Below are 19,028 nucleotides of genomic sequence, written 5' to 3' on the forward strand. Positions count from 1 at the left end.
CAAAATATAAACAGTTAGCTTTTACTCTTCACTCATAAGTTACTTGCTTCAGCTCTTTAATATTTTTTCCTTTTCTTATATGAATTTATTTAAATTTGCCTGTATCTTTCTTGTACAGAAATACCAGAAATGAAGCACTTTTCCAGATACAGTCTGCATTAACGAATAGAAAGGGGCTCCCTCATGTGGAGTATCTGCATAGTCTCATCAAAAAAACAAACAAAAAAGGTAAACCACCAACCCAAAACTATATCACTCACCCACCCTTCACTTTGACCTCTTATTTTGTTTGCTTATTGGGAAGGTATTGTTGGATGTACATTTCTGTGTAGTCTATTAAATGTGTAGTAATTAAATGCATAGAGAACAAATATAATTCCATTGAATGTTACATCAATGTGGGTCTTGGGGTAGACATATATTAACAGGATTAACACAAAAACTCTTATCCTCACTGAAAAGTAAGCCCTACAATATTGCATAAGTAGGAGATATTAAAATTCAACCTTGATAAATGACTGCCTTTCCCCCCTACCACTCATCCCTGCATGCCCCACTCCCATCTCCCCTCATACCCTCCTTCCTTGATCCCCCATACCTGCCTACTTGCTAACTGCAAGACCCCTCTACCTCCCTGCTAAACCCTGTACTCCCCTCCCTGCTAATTCCCACACTCCCCTTCTCCCTATAAGCCCCACATTCACCTCCATGCCTTTCCCTGTACCCTTCTCCCCCTGCATGCACCACCACCAACCCTTTCTGGCAATACCTACACTTCCTCTCCATGCCCTGCCAGTTTGTGATTGCTCTTCCTCTATACACCAGCTCCTGCTTCCCCCAGATCCCTGTGTTCCAACATACACGCACCCAAATCCATATTCCATATCCCCAATGTACTTTCTGGTCTACTTTACATTCAACATGGCATATGTCCTTGCACATTCCCTTCCAACTCCACTTCTACCCATCCACACTTGCCATTCCCACCAGCAACTGGGCCAGCACATGAAGATGCCACTTCACTGCCTATAGTGAATAACAGGTGAGCTTTAGTTTATGTTTTTAAACAATTGTAAACATTCTTCTGACTATCCATAAACAAATCTGTAAGAGTGTGACTTAAGGTAGTAGCCATTCTGTTCTGTACCTAGTTATGAAAACAACTCTGTAAGAGCACAACGTGGGTGACAGCCTGGCGATAACAGAAAAGGAACAAGCAGAAACTAAAAACAAACAAAATACCTCATCTGGCCATTTTAATGCACATGCATATCCATGCAGATGATTTCCCAACCACAGGTCAGCATACAGGCATCAGACTACTCCACCTCCATAATCTATCTTTATACCACCTTCACCCCAAAAACCAGGAAACAAATGATAGCTTGTTTCAGCCAAGAAAAATGCAAGCACTTTCATCAATTTACAAAATCTCATGTAAAGTTTCCCTTTCCTTCTTGCTCTGTGTGGTTGGGCAAACACTTCTTTCCATCTCGGCCCATCACAAAGTTTTCCTCCACCTCACTTTGTAGCCACACCAAATGAAGCCCTAGTTAACTTACCTGCTTACCTTAGGTAAGATCTACACTACAATGTTTTGTCAGGATAGTTATGTCATTCAGGGGTCTGAAAAAATGTCACCCCAGCTGACATAGCTAAGTTAGCAGAAACCCCAGTATAGATGCAGCTAAACCAAAAGAAGAGTGCTTCTGATAGCATAAGTAATCGTTTGGGGAGGCAAGTGTTACTACACTGACAAAAAAAGCTCCTTCTGTTAGTATAGAACTATGTCTACATTGTTTGGGCTCTGCAGGCATAGCTATACGACTATAGCTATATTGTCAAAGCATCTGTACTGTAGACAAGGCCTGAGTGTACTGTATGTGCATTTCACAAGTTGTTGTTATTGTATATCTTTAATTCCTTCATTTATCCCTACAAAGCAAACAAGCACTTCTCAAACAAGACCAATAAAACCAATTTTGAGTTAGTAAGTCAAGCCATTTTGAAGATATGATGATCTATAATGCAACACCAAGTTTTGTTCGCTTTTTCGTTTTGTTTTTTTGCCATATACCAGAATGAACTTGTATACAATTTGCTGTCTTCCATCAGCAACTTATCTTCCCAATAACCGCATGTGTTCTGTATTATTTTTCCCAGATGTATTAACATGCACTTTTGCAGGCTCAATCTCATTTTATTATTTCCTGCTCATATTTCCACTCTCCCTAGGTCCCTTTGTATTATGTCTCTGCTCTCACTGGTGTTTGCATTACCTACCAATTTATTATCTGTGAATTTAATTGATGTGCTGTTTATCTTATTCTCCAGATCATTCATAAAGCTGTTAAACAAAACTGGACCTTACACCAACCCCCAAAGCACCCCGCTAAACACATTACCCTGCTAAATGTATTCCTATTTATCACTATCCTTTGTTTATGCCCTTAAGGAAGTTTGTTGTCCATAAGGCAGTCATCGCATCACAAATTTAATTTTTTCATATACTTGGTGAAACAGAGCATCAGTGCCTTACTAATAACTCTCTCTGTTGGTGTACATCTATTGCATTTCGTTCATAAAGGATTCCCTTCCTTTAATCAAGGAACATGAACTCAAGCAATAAACAGAAATGAGGAAAAAAATATAGAGATAGTAACAAAGAGATGAATGAAAAGCAAAGTGGGATGTTAACAAGAAACGAAACAAGAATGCAGTGAATTAGTATTTAAAATTCAAATTAGGATAAAAACATAACATTTGAAATTTCAAATATGTCTGACTTGGTTTGTTACCAAGTTACCTTCACTGCTTCACTGAAAACGATGTAGAATGTAACAAGTTAAACAGTTAACCCAACACTACTGATAAGAAATTCTTGCTATTTGATGGTGTGCAGTCACAGCAGATTCCCAATCTTGGTTCTATGCTTTATGCATATAAAAGGAGGAATAACTAGGTAAGGATTATATTTCCTTTTACGGGGGGGAAATGGACACAGAGGCCAGGAAACTCCATGAGCTTCAGCTTGCCAATCTGTTGGGGAGGAAAGACTGGAGAGTGCAGTTCACTCACACAACTCCACATATTAGACAGGGAGATAAGAGCCAAACACACATACAGGTATCTTGAGATTCACAGCATAGTATCACATATCTTCTGACACACACCAATGATTGGGACATTAATGCAGAGGCCCAGTGCATCTGCAGTACTCAACGGGCTCCATGCTATACTCCTAAGGGCCCTGCTTCCCTAAACTACTAAACCAGGAGTGATGTTTAATGTACAGGAGAGACTGACCATCACTTCCAGCTATGTTCCCAACACATCCTCTATGGAACACATATCCAAAAAAACTGAGGCAGAGGATAAAGGAAAAATGAAGACCTTGATGTGATAATTTCCAATGGATTTTTCTCCTTTCTGATCATAGAGCAGAAGGGGGCAAACTACGGCCAGCAGGCCACATCTGGCCCCCAAGCTCCTGCCAGGGAGTGGGATCAGGACAGGCTCGCAGAGGAGCAAGCCCAACTCCCTGGCAGCGCAGTGAGTGGGGCAGAGGCTAGCCCCTGGCCCCTCCCCTTCTGCTTCCCCCCCCCCCCCCATCGCAGTCACAGTTCCCCCAGCACACAGTTCCCCCAGTGTGGCTGCAGCTCCGGCCAGGTCTATAACGGCTATAGCGCTGCCAGGCCTAGTGCCCCGGGGGGAGGCGGTCAAGGGGCCTGGGCCCTCCTGCCGGGGACAGAGGCAGAGCAAGCCAGGGCTTCCCTCCACCTCCAGCATGCTTGGCCCCTATCCCCAGCAGCCAAACCCAGACAGGGAGCGAGCCCTGCCCGATGGCCAGGGAGAGCAGCCAAACGAGAAGGGGAAATGCACAGGGAAAGGACTGAGCCCCCTTTTCCCCCACCCCACAGGTAACATGGGGCGGGGAGAGCAGGAAGTGGGGAGCAGGGGAGATTGGATAGGGGCGGGGGGTCCCGGGGTGGTCAGGGCGTGGGGAGCAGGGTGGATTGGATAGGGGATGGGCGTCCCGGGTGGATGGTCAGGGGGCAGAGAGCAGGGGTGTTTGGATAGGATGCAGGAGTCCCGGGGGCAGCCAGGGGTGGGGAGCAAGAGGGGTTGGATAAGGGTGGGAGTTCCGGGGGGGCTGGAATGGGGGCGGGGGCCGGAATGGGGGCAGGGGCCAGGCCACGCCTTGCTGTTTTGGGAGGCATAGCCTCCCCCAGCCTTCCCTACCCTGCACTCCATACAGTTTCTGTACCAGATGTGGCCCTAAAAAGTTTGCCCACCTCTGTCACAGAGGGATGGCTTACTGGACAGGAACCATATGCACATTAGTTTTGTGCTGTCAAGGGTAGTGTTATACTTGCCAATGCAAGGGGATATGGCAATTGCAGAACCTTAGAGGTTAGACCCTTTCTAACAAAACAAACACACACATTATAATAATAATAAAGAACAATTTGTAAGGATAGACTAATATCTGTCTTCCAATTCTGTAGAGAGGGTGGATTGGTGGGTGTGGCAGTACTCAACTACCATCAGAACAAGAATTACAGAGAATATTCTTTTGTAAAGGTCACAGCAGTTATCCACTGTTAAACTAAAGGGCTCCCATTATCTCTCTGCACAGAAAATAAGAGCCTTCTGCAACTGTAGGATAAAGGAACAGTGCTCACTAGAATGGGAATACAGGCGTGGAAAGAAAAGTGACAGAAAGATTGACTGTTGACAGTGTAATTTTGCCAGTGTTTCTGTTGGATCATTCCCTAAATTTTCAAAAGCAGGGGACAATTTTGGAGTGAAAAGTGGGGAGGGGAAAAACGTGAGTGTTTGGAGATAAGGGTTTTAAAACCCAACCTTTTAGAAAATACAAAAATGGGGTTTGTTCTTAGTTTTAAAAATACACTAACCAACGGCAATCTTTTTTTTAAATGAACCTTGACTAGTCTTACATTGTTATAGCTACAATTTATGGTGTGTGTTCTACCATTTACACATCTAAGCAGTTGACTGCATTCTTAAATCAGGTGTTCAAATCATAGAATCAGAGAAATGTAGGACTGGAAGGGACCTTGATAGGTCATAGTCCAGTCCCCTGGACTGAGGTAGGACTAAGTATTATCGAGACCATTCCTGACAAGTGTTTGTATAACGTGTTCTTAAAAACCTCCAGTGACAGGGATTCCACAACCTCCCTACATAATATAGTCCCGTGCTTAACTACCCTTACAGTTTGGAAGTTTTACCTACTATCTAACCTAAATCTCCCTTCCTGTATTTTAAACCCATTACTTCTTGTCCTGTCCTTGGTGGTTAAGGAGAACAATTTATCACCCTCTTCTTTATAACAACCATTTACATACTTGAAGACTTAGAATGAGCTCCCTTTGTCTTCTCTTCTCCAGACTAAAAAAACCCCATTTTTTTCAATGTATCCTTCTAGGTCATGCTTTCTAGACCTTTAATCACTTTTGTTGCTCTCCTTTCTTCCATTTGTCCATGTCTTTCCCCAAAGTGTGGGGCCCAGAACTGGACACAATCCTCCAGCTGAGGCCTTATCAGTGCTGAAGAGAGTGGAAGAATCACTTCTTGTGTCTTGCTTACAATACTCCTGCTAATACATCCCAGAATGATGTTTGCTTTTTTTGCAACAATATTACATTGTTTACTCATACTTAGTTTGTGATACATTATAGAACCCTTTTCTTCAGTACTCCTTCCAAGGCAGTCATTTCCCATTTTGTATTTGTGCAATTGATTATTCCTTCCTAAGTGCAATACTTGGAATTTGTCCTCATTGAATTTCATCCTGTTTATTTCAGACCATTTCTCCAGTTTGTGAAGATAATTTTGAATTCTAATCCTGTCCTCCAAAGTGCATGAAACCCCTCCAGCTTGGTATCATCTGTAATTATAAGTTTACTCTGTAAACTTTGCCATTTATCCAAATCATTTATGAAGATATTTAACAGAACCGAACGCAGGATGGATCCCTGCAAGACCACACTCAATGAGCTCTTCTAGCTTGACTGTGAAACACTGATAACTACTCTCTGAGCGTGGTTTTCCAACTAGTTGTGCACCTGCCTTATAGGAGGTTTGTCTAGGATATATTTCTCTAATTTGTTTATGAGATGGTCATGTGACACGATATGAAAAGCCTTACTACAGTTGAACGATATCACATCTACTGCTTCCCTGCTATCCACAAAGCTTGTTACCCTGTCAAAGAAGGATTGTAAATTGGTCTGACATGTTTTGTTCTTGACAAATCCACGCTGACTGTTATTTATCACCTTATGATCTTCTGGGTGCTTACAAACTGATTGTTTGACTATTTGCTCCATTATCTTTCCGGATACTGAAGTTAAGATGACTCGTCTATAATTCCTGGGTAGTCCTTATTCTCCTTTTCATAGATAGATACTGTATTTGCCCTTTTCCAGTCCTCGGGTATCTCTCCCATCCTCCATGACTTCTCAAAGATAACTGCTAATGGCTCAGAGATATCTTTAGCCAGTTCCTTAAGTATTCTATAGTTATTTCATCAGGCCTTGCCAACCTGAAGACACCTAACTTGTCTAAGTAATTCTTAACTTTGTTCTTTTCCTATTTTAGTTAACAGATCCCCTCCCACCCATTTACACAATCACTGCTAACTTTTTTGGTGAAAATTGAAACAAAATAGGCAGTTAGCACTTCACCCATTGCTATGTTTTCTGCTGTCATCTCTTCCCCTCCGCCTCCCATTGAGTAATGGACCTACCCTATTCTTGGTCTTCCTCTTGCTTCTCATGTATTTTTAATCTTTTCCTGTTTCACTTTATTTCCCTAGCTAGTTTAATCTCATTTTTTGCATTGGCCTTTCTAATTTTGTCCCTACAGGCTTGCATTGTTTTTTCATATCCACCCTTGTAATTTGACCCATCTCAACTTTTTGTATGACTCTTTAACATCTCCTTGTTAAGCCTGGTATTCTCTTAACAAACTTTTTATCTTTGGAATGGCATTGGGATAGTTGCTCTTGTGCCTTTAATAATGGTTCTTTTTAAAAAAACTGTCAACACTTTGAATTCCATTTTCACTTACACTTGCTTCCCGAAGGCTTCTTACTTCCCAATTCTCTGAGTATGCTAAATCTACCTTCTTGAAATCCATTGTCTTTATTCTACTTTAATGTTAGGCTCTGCATATTTCTGGGTGCAAAAGTTTGGACCCAATGGATTGTGGATGCAAAATTATACAGTTAAGAACAATGACCCTGAATCTATGGCCCAATGCATATATTTTAACCACTTTACTGCAATCAAACAATATGCCAATTCTATGCACATACTATGTTGTGGAATTTACTAAATTTATCCTAGCACCCCATTTAATGTATTTAAAAAAAAAAAGAAAATAAAAAAATCAAATTGTACAATGAAAAAAAGTTAAAAGTATATATACACACACACACACACACGTGTTCTTAAATACTTATTCTACTTTAAAAATATTATTATAGTTACATAGTTGCTGCCTGCGATAGAATATCTTTTCTTCAAACAATTTGAGGTGATTCCCAAAATGCTAAAAATCACTTCAATTTAGCCAACAATTTGTTCATACTTTAAGATAATTAAGGATGGTAATAAAAAAATAAAACTGAAGAGAAAGTGAGGAATTTGACCTTGATGTTCACTTTGCATCTACCGTTTATACGATGTGAAACACCTTAAATCCTGGTCTATGTGCAAAGTTGTATCAATATAACCCACAAAGCTTTTTATAGCGATCTGCTAAAAAACAGTGTCACTTTGTGTGTAGATGCTCATATCAGTTTAAATCTGGCTCATGTCTGTTTACTTGTCGCACTAGCTAAATTGATACTAGCCCGGTTAAAAACCTATTTGAGTGTCCACACATAAAGTTACATCAGTTTAACTAAACACTATAAATGAAACCAGTGCAATTTTGTGTGTAGACTTGCCCTTAGTTATAGTACCTTGCCAAAACTACATAAAGAGTGCACAAAGCACATTTACCTTTTACTGTTACTCCTTCACTTAGTTTTCAGAAACAATTCTTCAGAGTCCAAATTAACTGTTTGTATGAGTTAAAGAAACTTACTGTTCACTAACAGAGTGAAGAACATGCCCTATTTTCTTCGGCCTGTCATTATTCTTAATGACAACACAGACACACAATGATAAAGGCTCTGGTTACTGCAGGGATCAGGTGTTCATGTGCAGATTTTAAATACTGCATAAACAGGTTAATAAAAAGAAACACTTTACTGGATTAAAATGCTATGCAGAAGGCATACATGGCAGATGGCACAGCTGAGCAACATTTGCTGAAAGTTCTAGCTAGGACCCAGCTGATGAACCCATTAGAATCCCTGGACAGTACTTGTTTCTGACAACACTGAAATCTTTTCAGATTCTTAAGGCATACAAAGTCAAATGGAACAGTCAATAATTGACTAGTTAATTTATGTTACAACTCAACTCTAGGAAGAGTCCAAGTGTCAGTTTCCTGTGCAGCATAATCAATGATTTTAGATGCGCATTTTTCATAAGAACATAACTGCCAAACTGGGGCAGACCAGTGGTTCACCTACCCCAGTGACCCACATCAGTTGTTGGATTGATAAGTAACATTTTAAAAGCTTACTCTGGAAAATTAGCTGTACATTTCAACCTCCAAACAGCCAACTCTTTATTATGCCATAATTCACCATAATAAACACATGCGTTGTACTTTAAATTTAATCTCTGATTTCCCAGTGTACATTGTTTTGGCCAAATGAATTCTTCCACAATTTCTGCCAAATGCACCGAAATCCAGATATTTTACTTTAGAGGCAAAACAAAAAATCAATTTCAGTTGTAACACCTATATTTGTTTAAAAATATATTATACTTTAAAAATGGCTCTAAAAGCTGGTTACACACCATCTTGTGGCACTTTGAATAAAATGTTGTACAAAAATGTAGAATTATGTTAAATAAGAAAATTTGGTAAATTTCCCCTTGTCTGCTCTCATTCATAAGTTATTCTCCTCCTTCTCAAATTTCCCCACTATTACTTCATTTATGTTCCAATAAATTGCAATTTACAATCCAGCAAGAACAAAACCTATAGTACTTGAAGCCGACACAATGTCAAATGACCAATGGGGAACTCAATTATTTAAACACAATATTTTAAAATATTTTAATTTACTGTCAAACTTACACGCACAAAGGCAAGAAAAATCAGAATTAAACATAAAACTAGGGATAACACAGCACAAATAGTACTTATACTTAATACCTATTGCTTGATGAAAAACATTAAAAAATGACCTGCAGAGAAATGAAAAGGTGTTTATGTGTATGGGTGGATTAAAGACCAAAACATATTTTTCTTGATACCTCCACTCCCAAAATAAAACACACTAAATATATCAGTTCTTGAATTCTCTATTTCTGCTGGAGGACTACAGAACTGGGGGAATATGACATCACAAAAAACAAGGAGACTTGACAGAAGCAAAAACATATGAGCAAGAAATGTTTTTGTTGTTTTTATTTTTTGTTGTTGTCAGTGTTTAAACTTTGTTTTTGCTGATTTATGATGACACTTATTTAATTCAAACTCAGGCAAACACTTGAGAGAAAAATGTCTCTGTTAAATATTCGAACACCCTTGGCCTTTCTACTGAAGTCAGAGAAACCTCCCACTCCAATTCTCAAAAGAGTTCTCCAGCAAAATGAGGGAAGATGTTCATAATATTTCTTGGGGAACGAGGAAATGATTACCAATCCCCTACCTCTCAACACTCTCAAACTTTCATGCCTCATTATGAATGATAAAGAAGTAAAAACAGAAGTCATATTTTCCCACTTTACAGGTCACCTCTTTATTAATTAATCCTCTTTACAGCTCTAAACAGGAAATAATAATCATTATCCCTATTATACAGATGGAAAACTTCAGAGGAGAGATGAAGAGTCTTGGCCAATGTTAATATTAAACAAGTAGTACAGCAAGGATTCAAAAAACAGTATTTGTTTACTCCATCTTTTATGCTCATTCTTGGAACAAAACTATCAGGGATAGCCTATCAGGGATTATCCAGCATTATAGAGAACACTTATATTGCATTATTTGAGAAATAGCATGTAGCTTTATAATTAAACAACGTATCACAACGTGTAAGTGTGTACAGTTAATATTGTGTATTCTGGGCATGATGCTGATCTTATATCAGTAAAATATGAAGAAAATTGAGGTTAGAAAATCCAAAATCAATCTCTCAGATGTTACTTTCTCATTTCATAACTTGGGTGCTTAACTATCGAAGTTTAAAAGTGAGTTTAGTTGCAACACACACACATGCAGGCACACAGAGCAAAGCAGCACAAATCAGTGAAATTACCACAATTTTAGAAACTTTGTAATTCAATGGTCTGAACATACAATAAAAAAATTACATTGTTTGCTAGGGGTTTTTGTTTGTTTGTTTGTTTTTTTAGAAGTTTAATATCTAAAATGCCTGCAGGCAACCGGGTTCCTTCCAAAACAGTAACCCATTGTGGCTTCATTTAATTTTGATTTGAAAAGCTTGATGCAGCTTTTTTACAACTTTTGATTAAAACTGTTTAAATAAAAAAGTAAATGTGTGACATGGCAGTGGAGATCTACATAAACAAGTGAGGGGTAGAAAAACAAAGTGTTTGAAGATTTGGTTTGAATAAGAACCCAAAGTTTGTGAGAAACTCTTTGGCAGAGAAGTTTTGCTGGATAATTCACAAGACAAGACTCTCACCAGACAGTCAATAGTTACTAGTTTCAGTCAGTCATTACATGAGAATTATCAAAATGTAAGATAAATCTGCTAATGAACAGTGCAAATTTTAAATTAGGCAATTTTAAAAAGCAAAGTACAGCTAAACATGAATGGCCTGAAAATCAAAAAGGAATCCTTCAAAAAGTGGAAACGTGGAAAAATAGGTAAGGAGTGCAGAAGAATACTGTTAGGGTAGTTTTATTTTTGAAAATTGCAAGTTATGAGCAGATGACATTTAAGTTGCTTATATTTCTAAACTACAATTTTTATTTTTATATTTAACCTTTAAATAAGTTATTTAAAGGCAAGATGACTTTTTTGGCCAGGGCTCTAATATCTGATGTATTTTAGCAACATTTTGTTTTACTGCTGTTTTCACTCCCTTATGTTTTGCATCTTAGTTATCTAAGGCTTTAGTAAACAGATTGATACACCTTACTTTTTTTTTTTTTTTTTTTGACAGGCAGTAGTTCTTTTTCAACTTACTAGGGGTCATCTCCTCCTCCTCTTCCCACACCAGCTTTTAGCAATTTGTTGTTTTAATTATTTTTCTACACAACTGTACACAGGTTACTTCCCCATTAGTATACCTGGAAACAGCTAAACCATACAAAATCCCTATTTTCTTTTTAGTGATTTTGACTAAATTATTCATAGTCCAGTGATTCAAATCAGATTATTACTCTGCCTGCAGCAGCCAGCACAATTGATCTTGTACAGACACATTCATTGGGAAGGGTCCATTTCCTTCAGAATGGCTGTAAAGAGGGGAGTGGGGGAAACATGTAGTGGTGGTAATTATCACCTGACCTCTCCTTTGTATAATTTGATTTTTTTTTTCTGAGGGTTTCACGGGTGTTACTGCACTGAGATATGCTGCCATAACTCAGTTTCATTATCAAAGCAAGCATTCTCTTCTTTAACACTTAAACATTCTTTTTAACACTTTCACTGTTAAACATTTCCATAGCCCTCACCTGTTAATTCCCACTGAACTCTGTAGTGTTAATATGTGCAAAAGCCGCTTTTAAGGTATTTCGCCGCCCCCCCCCCCCCCCAATTGCTTGCTTATATCCCAAAGTGACACATTTTTCAGCCGAATGCTTTTGGTAGGTTTAAGCTATTTTTTTTTTTCACTTATTTCTTAACTTAGTATACTCTGTCTGCAAAGCTGAACTCTCCAAATACAGTCCTTGATGGATGACTGCTTTTTACTTTGAATTTTCACAAATAGGTAACAGACACTGGTTTCTCCCTGAACTTCCAGGAATTTTTTCCATTTAGTTTGTTTCCTCTCCTACAACTTTTATTTACTTTTTATTGTTTTTATATTCACCTCTCAAGGTTGCACATTTTGTTGTGATGTTTTAGCCATCAAAAATAATCCTTGAGAAACTGCTCCCTTGATTTGGACTCTCTCTACTGGGGAGGGTGCGAGGGAGGGAGGCACAACAACTAGATAGTATTTTTTCCATGGAGGCCAATGGGCTCTATTTTTTGAAAATTTCAGAGTCCTTCAACAGAGCTCTGCTGTGCTCTCGAAGCATTCTTTCCCTCCCCCCACTCTCTGGAGTTCCTTTTTCACCTGGGCCCAGTTTCCCCCTAATACTTCTTTGGGGAGTCCATCAGGTCCATCTTTAGATTTAACCGACTTCTGCAGCATGGTACTAATTTCTTCATTTAAATCCTTTAACATTTCCAATGCCATTTCCCTTAATGCTATATTGTGATCCTCACATTAAGGGATATATATGTTACCTGCTCCAGAGGAGTGCATCCGAATCATGACACCAGTATGTTGGTGTACCTTTTGAAACCTTATCCGCTTATCCGTATACTGGGGCAGCTTCTGAGACCTTATTCACCTGGTTTCTAAGAAATCAGCTAGACTCCAAACTTGACACTGAGGTGTCTTTTTTGACATATAATCAAACTACACTTGAGTTGATTAAGTGCAAGGGGTGGATACAATGTATACCAGAGGAGCTAGCTAACGGGAGTTTTGCAAGTCTTCAAGGCTTAGGCTGTGAGGGAGATTCCCAAACCTGAGTCTTCTTTTTAGGTGACAAATCTGAAGAACTGTCCCAAACTGAGGTGTCATTAGAGGAGGTTGTGGAACAAATTGATAAACTAAACAGTAATAAGTCACCAGGACCAGATAGAATTCACCAAAGAGTTCTGAAGGAACTCAGATGTGCAATTGCAGAACTACTAACAGTAGTCTGTAAGGTATCATTTAAATCAGATTCTGTATCAAATGACTGGAGGATAGCTAATGTGACACCAATTTTTAAAAAGGGCTCCAGAGGTGATCCTGGCAATCACAGGCCAGTAAGCCTGATTTCATTGCCGGGCAAACTGGTTGAAACTATAGTAAAGAACAAAACTGTCAGACACATAGATGAACATAATTTATTGGGGAAGAGTCAACATGGTTTTTGTAAAGGTAAATCATGCCTCACCAATCTACTAGAATTCTTCGAGGAGGTTAATGAGCATGTGCACAAGGGGGATCCAGTGGATATAGTGTACTTAGATTTTCAGAAAGTCTTTGACAAGGTCCCTCACCAAAAGCAAAATAAGCAGTCATAGGATAAGAGGGAAGGTGCTCTCATGGATTGGTAACTGGTTAAAAGATAGGAAACAAAGAGTAGGTATAAATGGTCAGTTTTCAGAATGGAGAGAGGTAAATAGTGGTGTTCCCCAGGGGTCTGTACTGGAACCAGTCCTATTCAACATATTCATAAATGATCTAGAAAAAGGGATAAACAGTGAGGTGGCAAAATTTGCAGATGATACAAAACGACTCAAGATAGTTAAGACCCAGGCTGACTGCGAAGAGCTACAAAAGGATCTCTCAAAACTGGGTGACTGGGACAACACAATGGCAGATGAAATTGAATGTTGATAAATGCAAAGTAATGCACATTGGAAAACATAATCCCAACTATACATATCAAACGATGAGGTCTAAATTTGCTGTTACCACTCAAGAAAGAGATCTTGGAGTCATTGTGGATAGTTCTCTGAAAACATCCACTCAATGTGCAGTGGCAGTCAAAAAAGCTAAAAGAATGTCGGGTATCATTAAGAAAGGGATAGATAATAGTACAGAAAATATCATGTTGCCTCTGTATAAATCCATGATACGCCCTCATGTTGAATACTGTGTGCAGATGTGGTCACCTGTCTCAAAAAAGATATATTGGAATTGGAAAAGGATTAAAAAAAGGCAACAAAAATTATTAGGTGTATGGAACAGTTGCCCTGTGAGGAGAGATTAGTAAGACTGGGACTTTTCAGCTTGGAAAAGAGGCGATTAATGGGGGATATGATAGAGGTCTATAAAATCATGACTGGTGTGGAGAAAGTAAATAAGGAAGTGTTATTTACTCCTTCTCATAACACAAGAACTAGGGGTCACCAAATGAAATTAATAGGCAGCAGGTTTAAAACAAACAAAAGGAAGTATTTCTTCACACAATGCAGTCTGTGGAACTCTTTGCCAGAGGATGTTGTGAAGGCCAAGACTATAACAGGGTTAAAAAAAGAACGAGATAAATTCATGGAGGATAGGTCCATCAATGGCTATTAGTCAGGATGCGCAGGAATGGTGATCCTAGCCTCTGTTTGCCAGAAGCTGGGAATGAGTGACAGGGGATGGATCACCTGATGATTACCTGTTCAGTTAATTCCTTCTGGGGCACCTCGCACTGGCCACTGTCAGAAGACAGGATACTGGGCTAGATGGACCTTTAGTCTGACCCTGTATAAATGTTCTTATACCACACGTCAAAGTTACACAGTAATGTCTTCCTTCATATAAATTTACACATTACCTTGCATTTACTATTCATTGCATCACATGTTTTGTAGAAACCAATATCTGTAGAGCATGCTCAGTTCACGCATTGTTCATGTACACCTTTATGTCCACAACTTATCTTATGTATTATTCTCTTTTCCATTGGAAATGGTTCCTTAGTGGTTCCCCCTTATCTTAGCTAGTACAGACATTCTTTTCCAGCCTGCTGACCAATTTACCTTCCTAATTCTCTGTCCCAAGAAGTGAGGCCTCCCTCAAGTCTAATTACTCACATCAAGCGAGGACTACAAATAGCACAAGAATTTAGGGACAAAATTAGAAAGGCTAAGGCACAAAACGAGTTACACCTATCCAGGGACATAAAAGGCAATAAGAAGAGGTTCACGTTAGGAGCAAGAGAAAGGTGAAGAAAAGTGTCAGTCCTCTATTTAGCAGGGAAGGAGAGCTAATAACTGATTATATCAAGAAAACTTAAGTGTTTAATGCTTATTTTGATTCACTCTTCACTGAAAAAGTTAATGGTTACCAGATACTCTACACAACTAATATTAAACAATAAGAGGGAAGGAGCAAGCCCAAACAGAGGAAGAACAGGTTAAAGAATATTTAGATAAGTTAGATGTATTCAAGCCAGCAGGGCCAGGTTACTTAAGGAACTAGCTGACACAATCTTGCAATCATTAGCAATTATCTTTGAGAACTCATGGAGGACGGCTAAGGTTCTAGAGGACTTGAGAAGGGCAAACATAGTACCTTATCTTTAAAAGCAGGAACAAAGAAGACCTGAGGAATTATAGACAAGTCAGCCTAATTTACCTGAAAAGATGCTGGAACAATTACTAAACAATGAGTTTGTAAGCACCTAAAGCAGTGGTTTTCAAACTGCAGGTCATGACCTACTACTCGGTCACAGAATGTCAGGCACTGGGTCGTGGTGCCTGTGGTCAGCACTGCTGACCAGGCCGTTAAAAGTCCCGTCGGCGGTGCTGCCCAGCTAAGGCAGGCTAGCACCGACCTGTTCTGACACCGCACTGCGCCCTAGAAGCGGCCAGCAGCAGGTGCGGCTCCGAGGCGCGGGGCCAAGGGACTCCGTGCGCTGACCCCAGGGACTCCGTGCGCTGACCCCGCCCCGAGCACTGGCTCCCGGCCAATGGGACTGGGGGTGTGTGTGTGTGTGTGCCTGTGCGCCTCCGCCTAGGAGCTGCACCTGCTGCTGGCCGCTTCCAGGGTGCAGCACAGTACACGGTGCCAGGACAGGCAGGAAGCCTGCCTTAGCACCCCCACTGCGCCGCTGACTGGGAGCCACCGGAGGTAAGCCTGCACCCCAATCCTCTGCCCCAGCCCTGAGCCCCCCCCAAAACTGGGAGCCCTTCCTGCACCCCAAAGCCTGCACTCCAGCCCAGAGCACTAACCCCCTCCCACACCCCAATCCCCTGCCCCAGACCTGAGCCCCCGCAAACTTGGAGCCTCCTCCTGCACCCCAAGCTGCTCATCCCTAGCCCCACCCCAGGGCCTGCACCCCCAGCTTGGAGCCTTGACCTCCTCTTGCACCCCAACTCCCCACCCCAGCCCACAGCCCACCAAAAGCTAGCACCCCCAAACCCTCATCTCCAGCCTCACCCCTGCACTTCAACCCTCTGCCCCAGCTCCACTGGGTCGCAACAATTTTCTTCAACTGGGTCACCAGAAAAAAAGTTTGAAAACCACTGACATAAAGGATAAGGTGGTTATAAGGAATAGCCAACATGGATTTGTCAAGTACAAATCATACCAAACCAACCCAATTTTTTTCTTTGACAGGGTAACTGACCTATGGGATGGTGGTGGTGGTGGTGGTGGTGGTGGGGGAAGTGGAAAGTAGTAGATGAAATATATCTTGCTTTTGACAGTACTACATGACATTCTAGCAAACTAGGAACAGGTGTTCTAGATGCAATTACTGTAAGGTGAAGGCACCACTGGTTGGAAGAATAGTTATCAAGGGTTCACTGTCCAACTGGGAGGGTGTATTTATTGAGGTTCTACAGGAACCAGTCCTGGGTCTGGTACCATTCTATTTATTCATTATTGACTTGGGTTATGGAATGAAAAGTATGCATACAAAATCTGCAGATGACAGTAACCCAGGAAGGGATGTCTCCCAGGTATCTTGGGAGAAGAGGATTCAAATTCAAAATACAAGTCAACAATGTAATGAAGTTGCTAAAAAGGCTAATATCATTCTGGGATGTATTAAAAGGAGTGTTGTACGTAACCAATGGGAGGTAAATGTCCTGTTCTACTCAGTATTGGTGAGGTTTCAGCAGGATACTGTCTCCAGTTCTGGGCACCACACACTTCAGGAAAGATATGGATAAACTGGAGAGAGGCCAGAGGAGAGCAACAAAAACGATAAAAGGTTTAGAAAACCTGACCTATAAGGAAAGGATAAAAAAAATGGTTATGTTTAGTCTTGAGAAAAGACGAATGAGGAGGGACCTGATCAGTCTTCAAATATGTTAAGGACTGTTATAAAAAGGACACTGATCAATTGTTCTCCATGTTCACTGAAGATAGGATAAGAAGTAATGGGCTGAATCTGCAGCAAGGGAGGTTTAGGTTAGATAAATCTATCCTATACAGTTAGATAAATCTATCCTATACAGGGAGGCTGCAAAATCCCTATCAGTGGAAATTTTTAAGAGGAGATTGGATAAACACCTGTCAGGAATGATCTAGATTTACTTGGTCCTGCCTCAACGTAAGGGGCTGGACTTAATGGCTTCTTGGGGTCCTTACCAGCCCTACATTTCTATGATTACTGCTTGTAGCAGGGTGCTGTTGCAAAAGCACCTAATTAGCCCCTGCTCAGCCATCTCCAATCAAGAGAAATAGACTGGGGCTGGTGTAACAGGCATGATGCCTGGCCTGGGGATTGGCTCCACCTGTGGGCCTGACAAGCCAGCAGTTATAAGGGCTAGGAGCCAGTATGAAGAGGGGCTGCGGGCTGACTGCAAGCCAAAGAGGGAACTAACCCTGTAAGCATTGTAAATAGGTCAACACTGGTGGTGGGAGAACTGTTTGTGTAAATAAAGCCATGGGTGCTGCATAACAGGAAGCCTCTCTGAGCTTTATTGGGGCAGTCAGCGGTCCCCAGGAAGAGGGGTGGGCAGAGGATCCTGTTACACTGCTCTAGTATGTTCCTTTTGGACTATTTAAAAGTTTTAAGACAACAACAACTTAAAAATTACAGTTTATTCTGAAGTGTTATGGTTTACTCTATGCTTTCTGTATTGCCAGTTTCATTGTTTCCCTTGTATTTTCAGTCAGGTCCCCCTATTGAGGGTCTTCCTCAAGCAACAGTAAGGCAGAGGGCTGAGGAGGAATGTGTTTATAAAACTAAAAATTGGCAGCCGACTTGAGGAATGGGTAAGTGAAATACAGAACATGTCACTTTTTTTTAAATTGACTAGATCTCAAGTTGAGAGTCTCTTTTTTCTCGGAAGAAATGTGAGAATTTACCTCACATCACCAAAACTTTCCATTGCTTTTCCTCTATCCCCAGCTTACTTCCACATGCCTCCTACTGGACAACAGAATCTCCTCTCAGACATGCTTCACCCAAAGAATGTGTGTTAGCAGTGTCGCTTACTCTTTCTACACTTGAATAATTTTAAATTCACTGAATCACTGTGGTTCTTCTCCCTGACAAACAGCTTTTCAAGCAGGTATTGCTGTGTCTCAGGAACAATTTAAAGCATATTGGTTTCCTGGATTGCAACCTCTTTCAGTTTCTGTTACTGTCTGGAATCTTTTATCTATCACTTATGTCCTCATCTACTCTGCTTCCCATTCACTCATCATGAGATGGGTATTTTATTTTATTCATTTGTGCATGGAGTTCTCAGGGAATCTCAACACTGCATTGTTACCAAAGACTTGGCTTTTTCTTTGTGGCGTTACATACCGTTCTCTCTCAAGCTCCAAATTCTAGATGAAAGTCGCATCTACACTGCAGTCACAACATATTTTTAAAACCCTTTTCCCTATCCTTGTCTGTAACCTGTGTGGTTACTGGAAGAGATGGATGAGATTCTTTCCTGTGCCACCAAGAGCTGCAGCACAGAACTTGCCACTCAAGGGAGCAGGGGGCTAAGGTGGCTTTATGCCACCCTGATACTGGGCTGTTCCAGGGGCTGGAGAGAGCCCCAGTGTAACTTAAGCAGTCAAGGTGGCTTAAGTTACAGCAACATGAAGAGGCTTGAGCAAAGATGAGGCTCTTATTCTGTGTTTTTACCCTACCTGGAAGTCTAAACAAGTAGATGGTTTTGAATATGGTTGTAACAGGATTAAGTCCTGTCCACAAGCCTGTCCACAAAACACACTGTATCATGC

At 40.6% G+C, this 19,028-nt stretch overlaps 1 protein-coding gene across 3 annotated transcripts in view; it reads right to left on the minus strand.

The window, feature by feature from the left end:
• DIAPH2 (diaphanous related formin 2) overlaps positions 1-19,028 on the minus strand; it is an 837,317-nt gene that overhangs the window by 268,690 nt on the left and 549,599 nt on the right. The gene's annotated exons all lie outside the window — the stretch shown is intronic.

Source organism: Eretmochelys imbricata, chromosome 9 (genome assembly GCF_965152235.1).
Source record: "Eretmochelys imbricata isolate rEreImb1 chromosome 9, rEreImb1.hap1, whole genome shotgun sequence".
In the NCBI taxonomy this organism is placed as follows: Eukaryota; Metazoa; Chordata; order Testudines; family Cheloniidae; genus Eretmochelys; species Eretmochelys imbricata.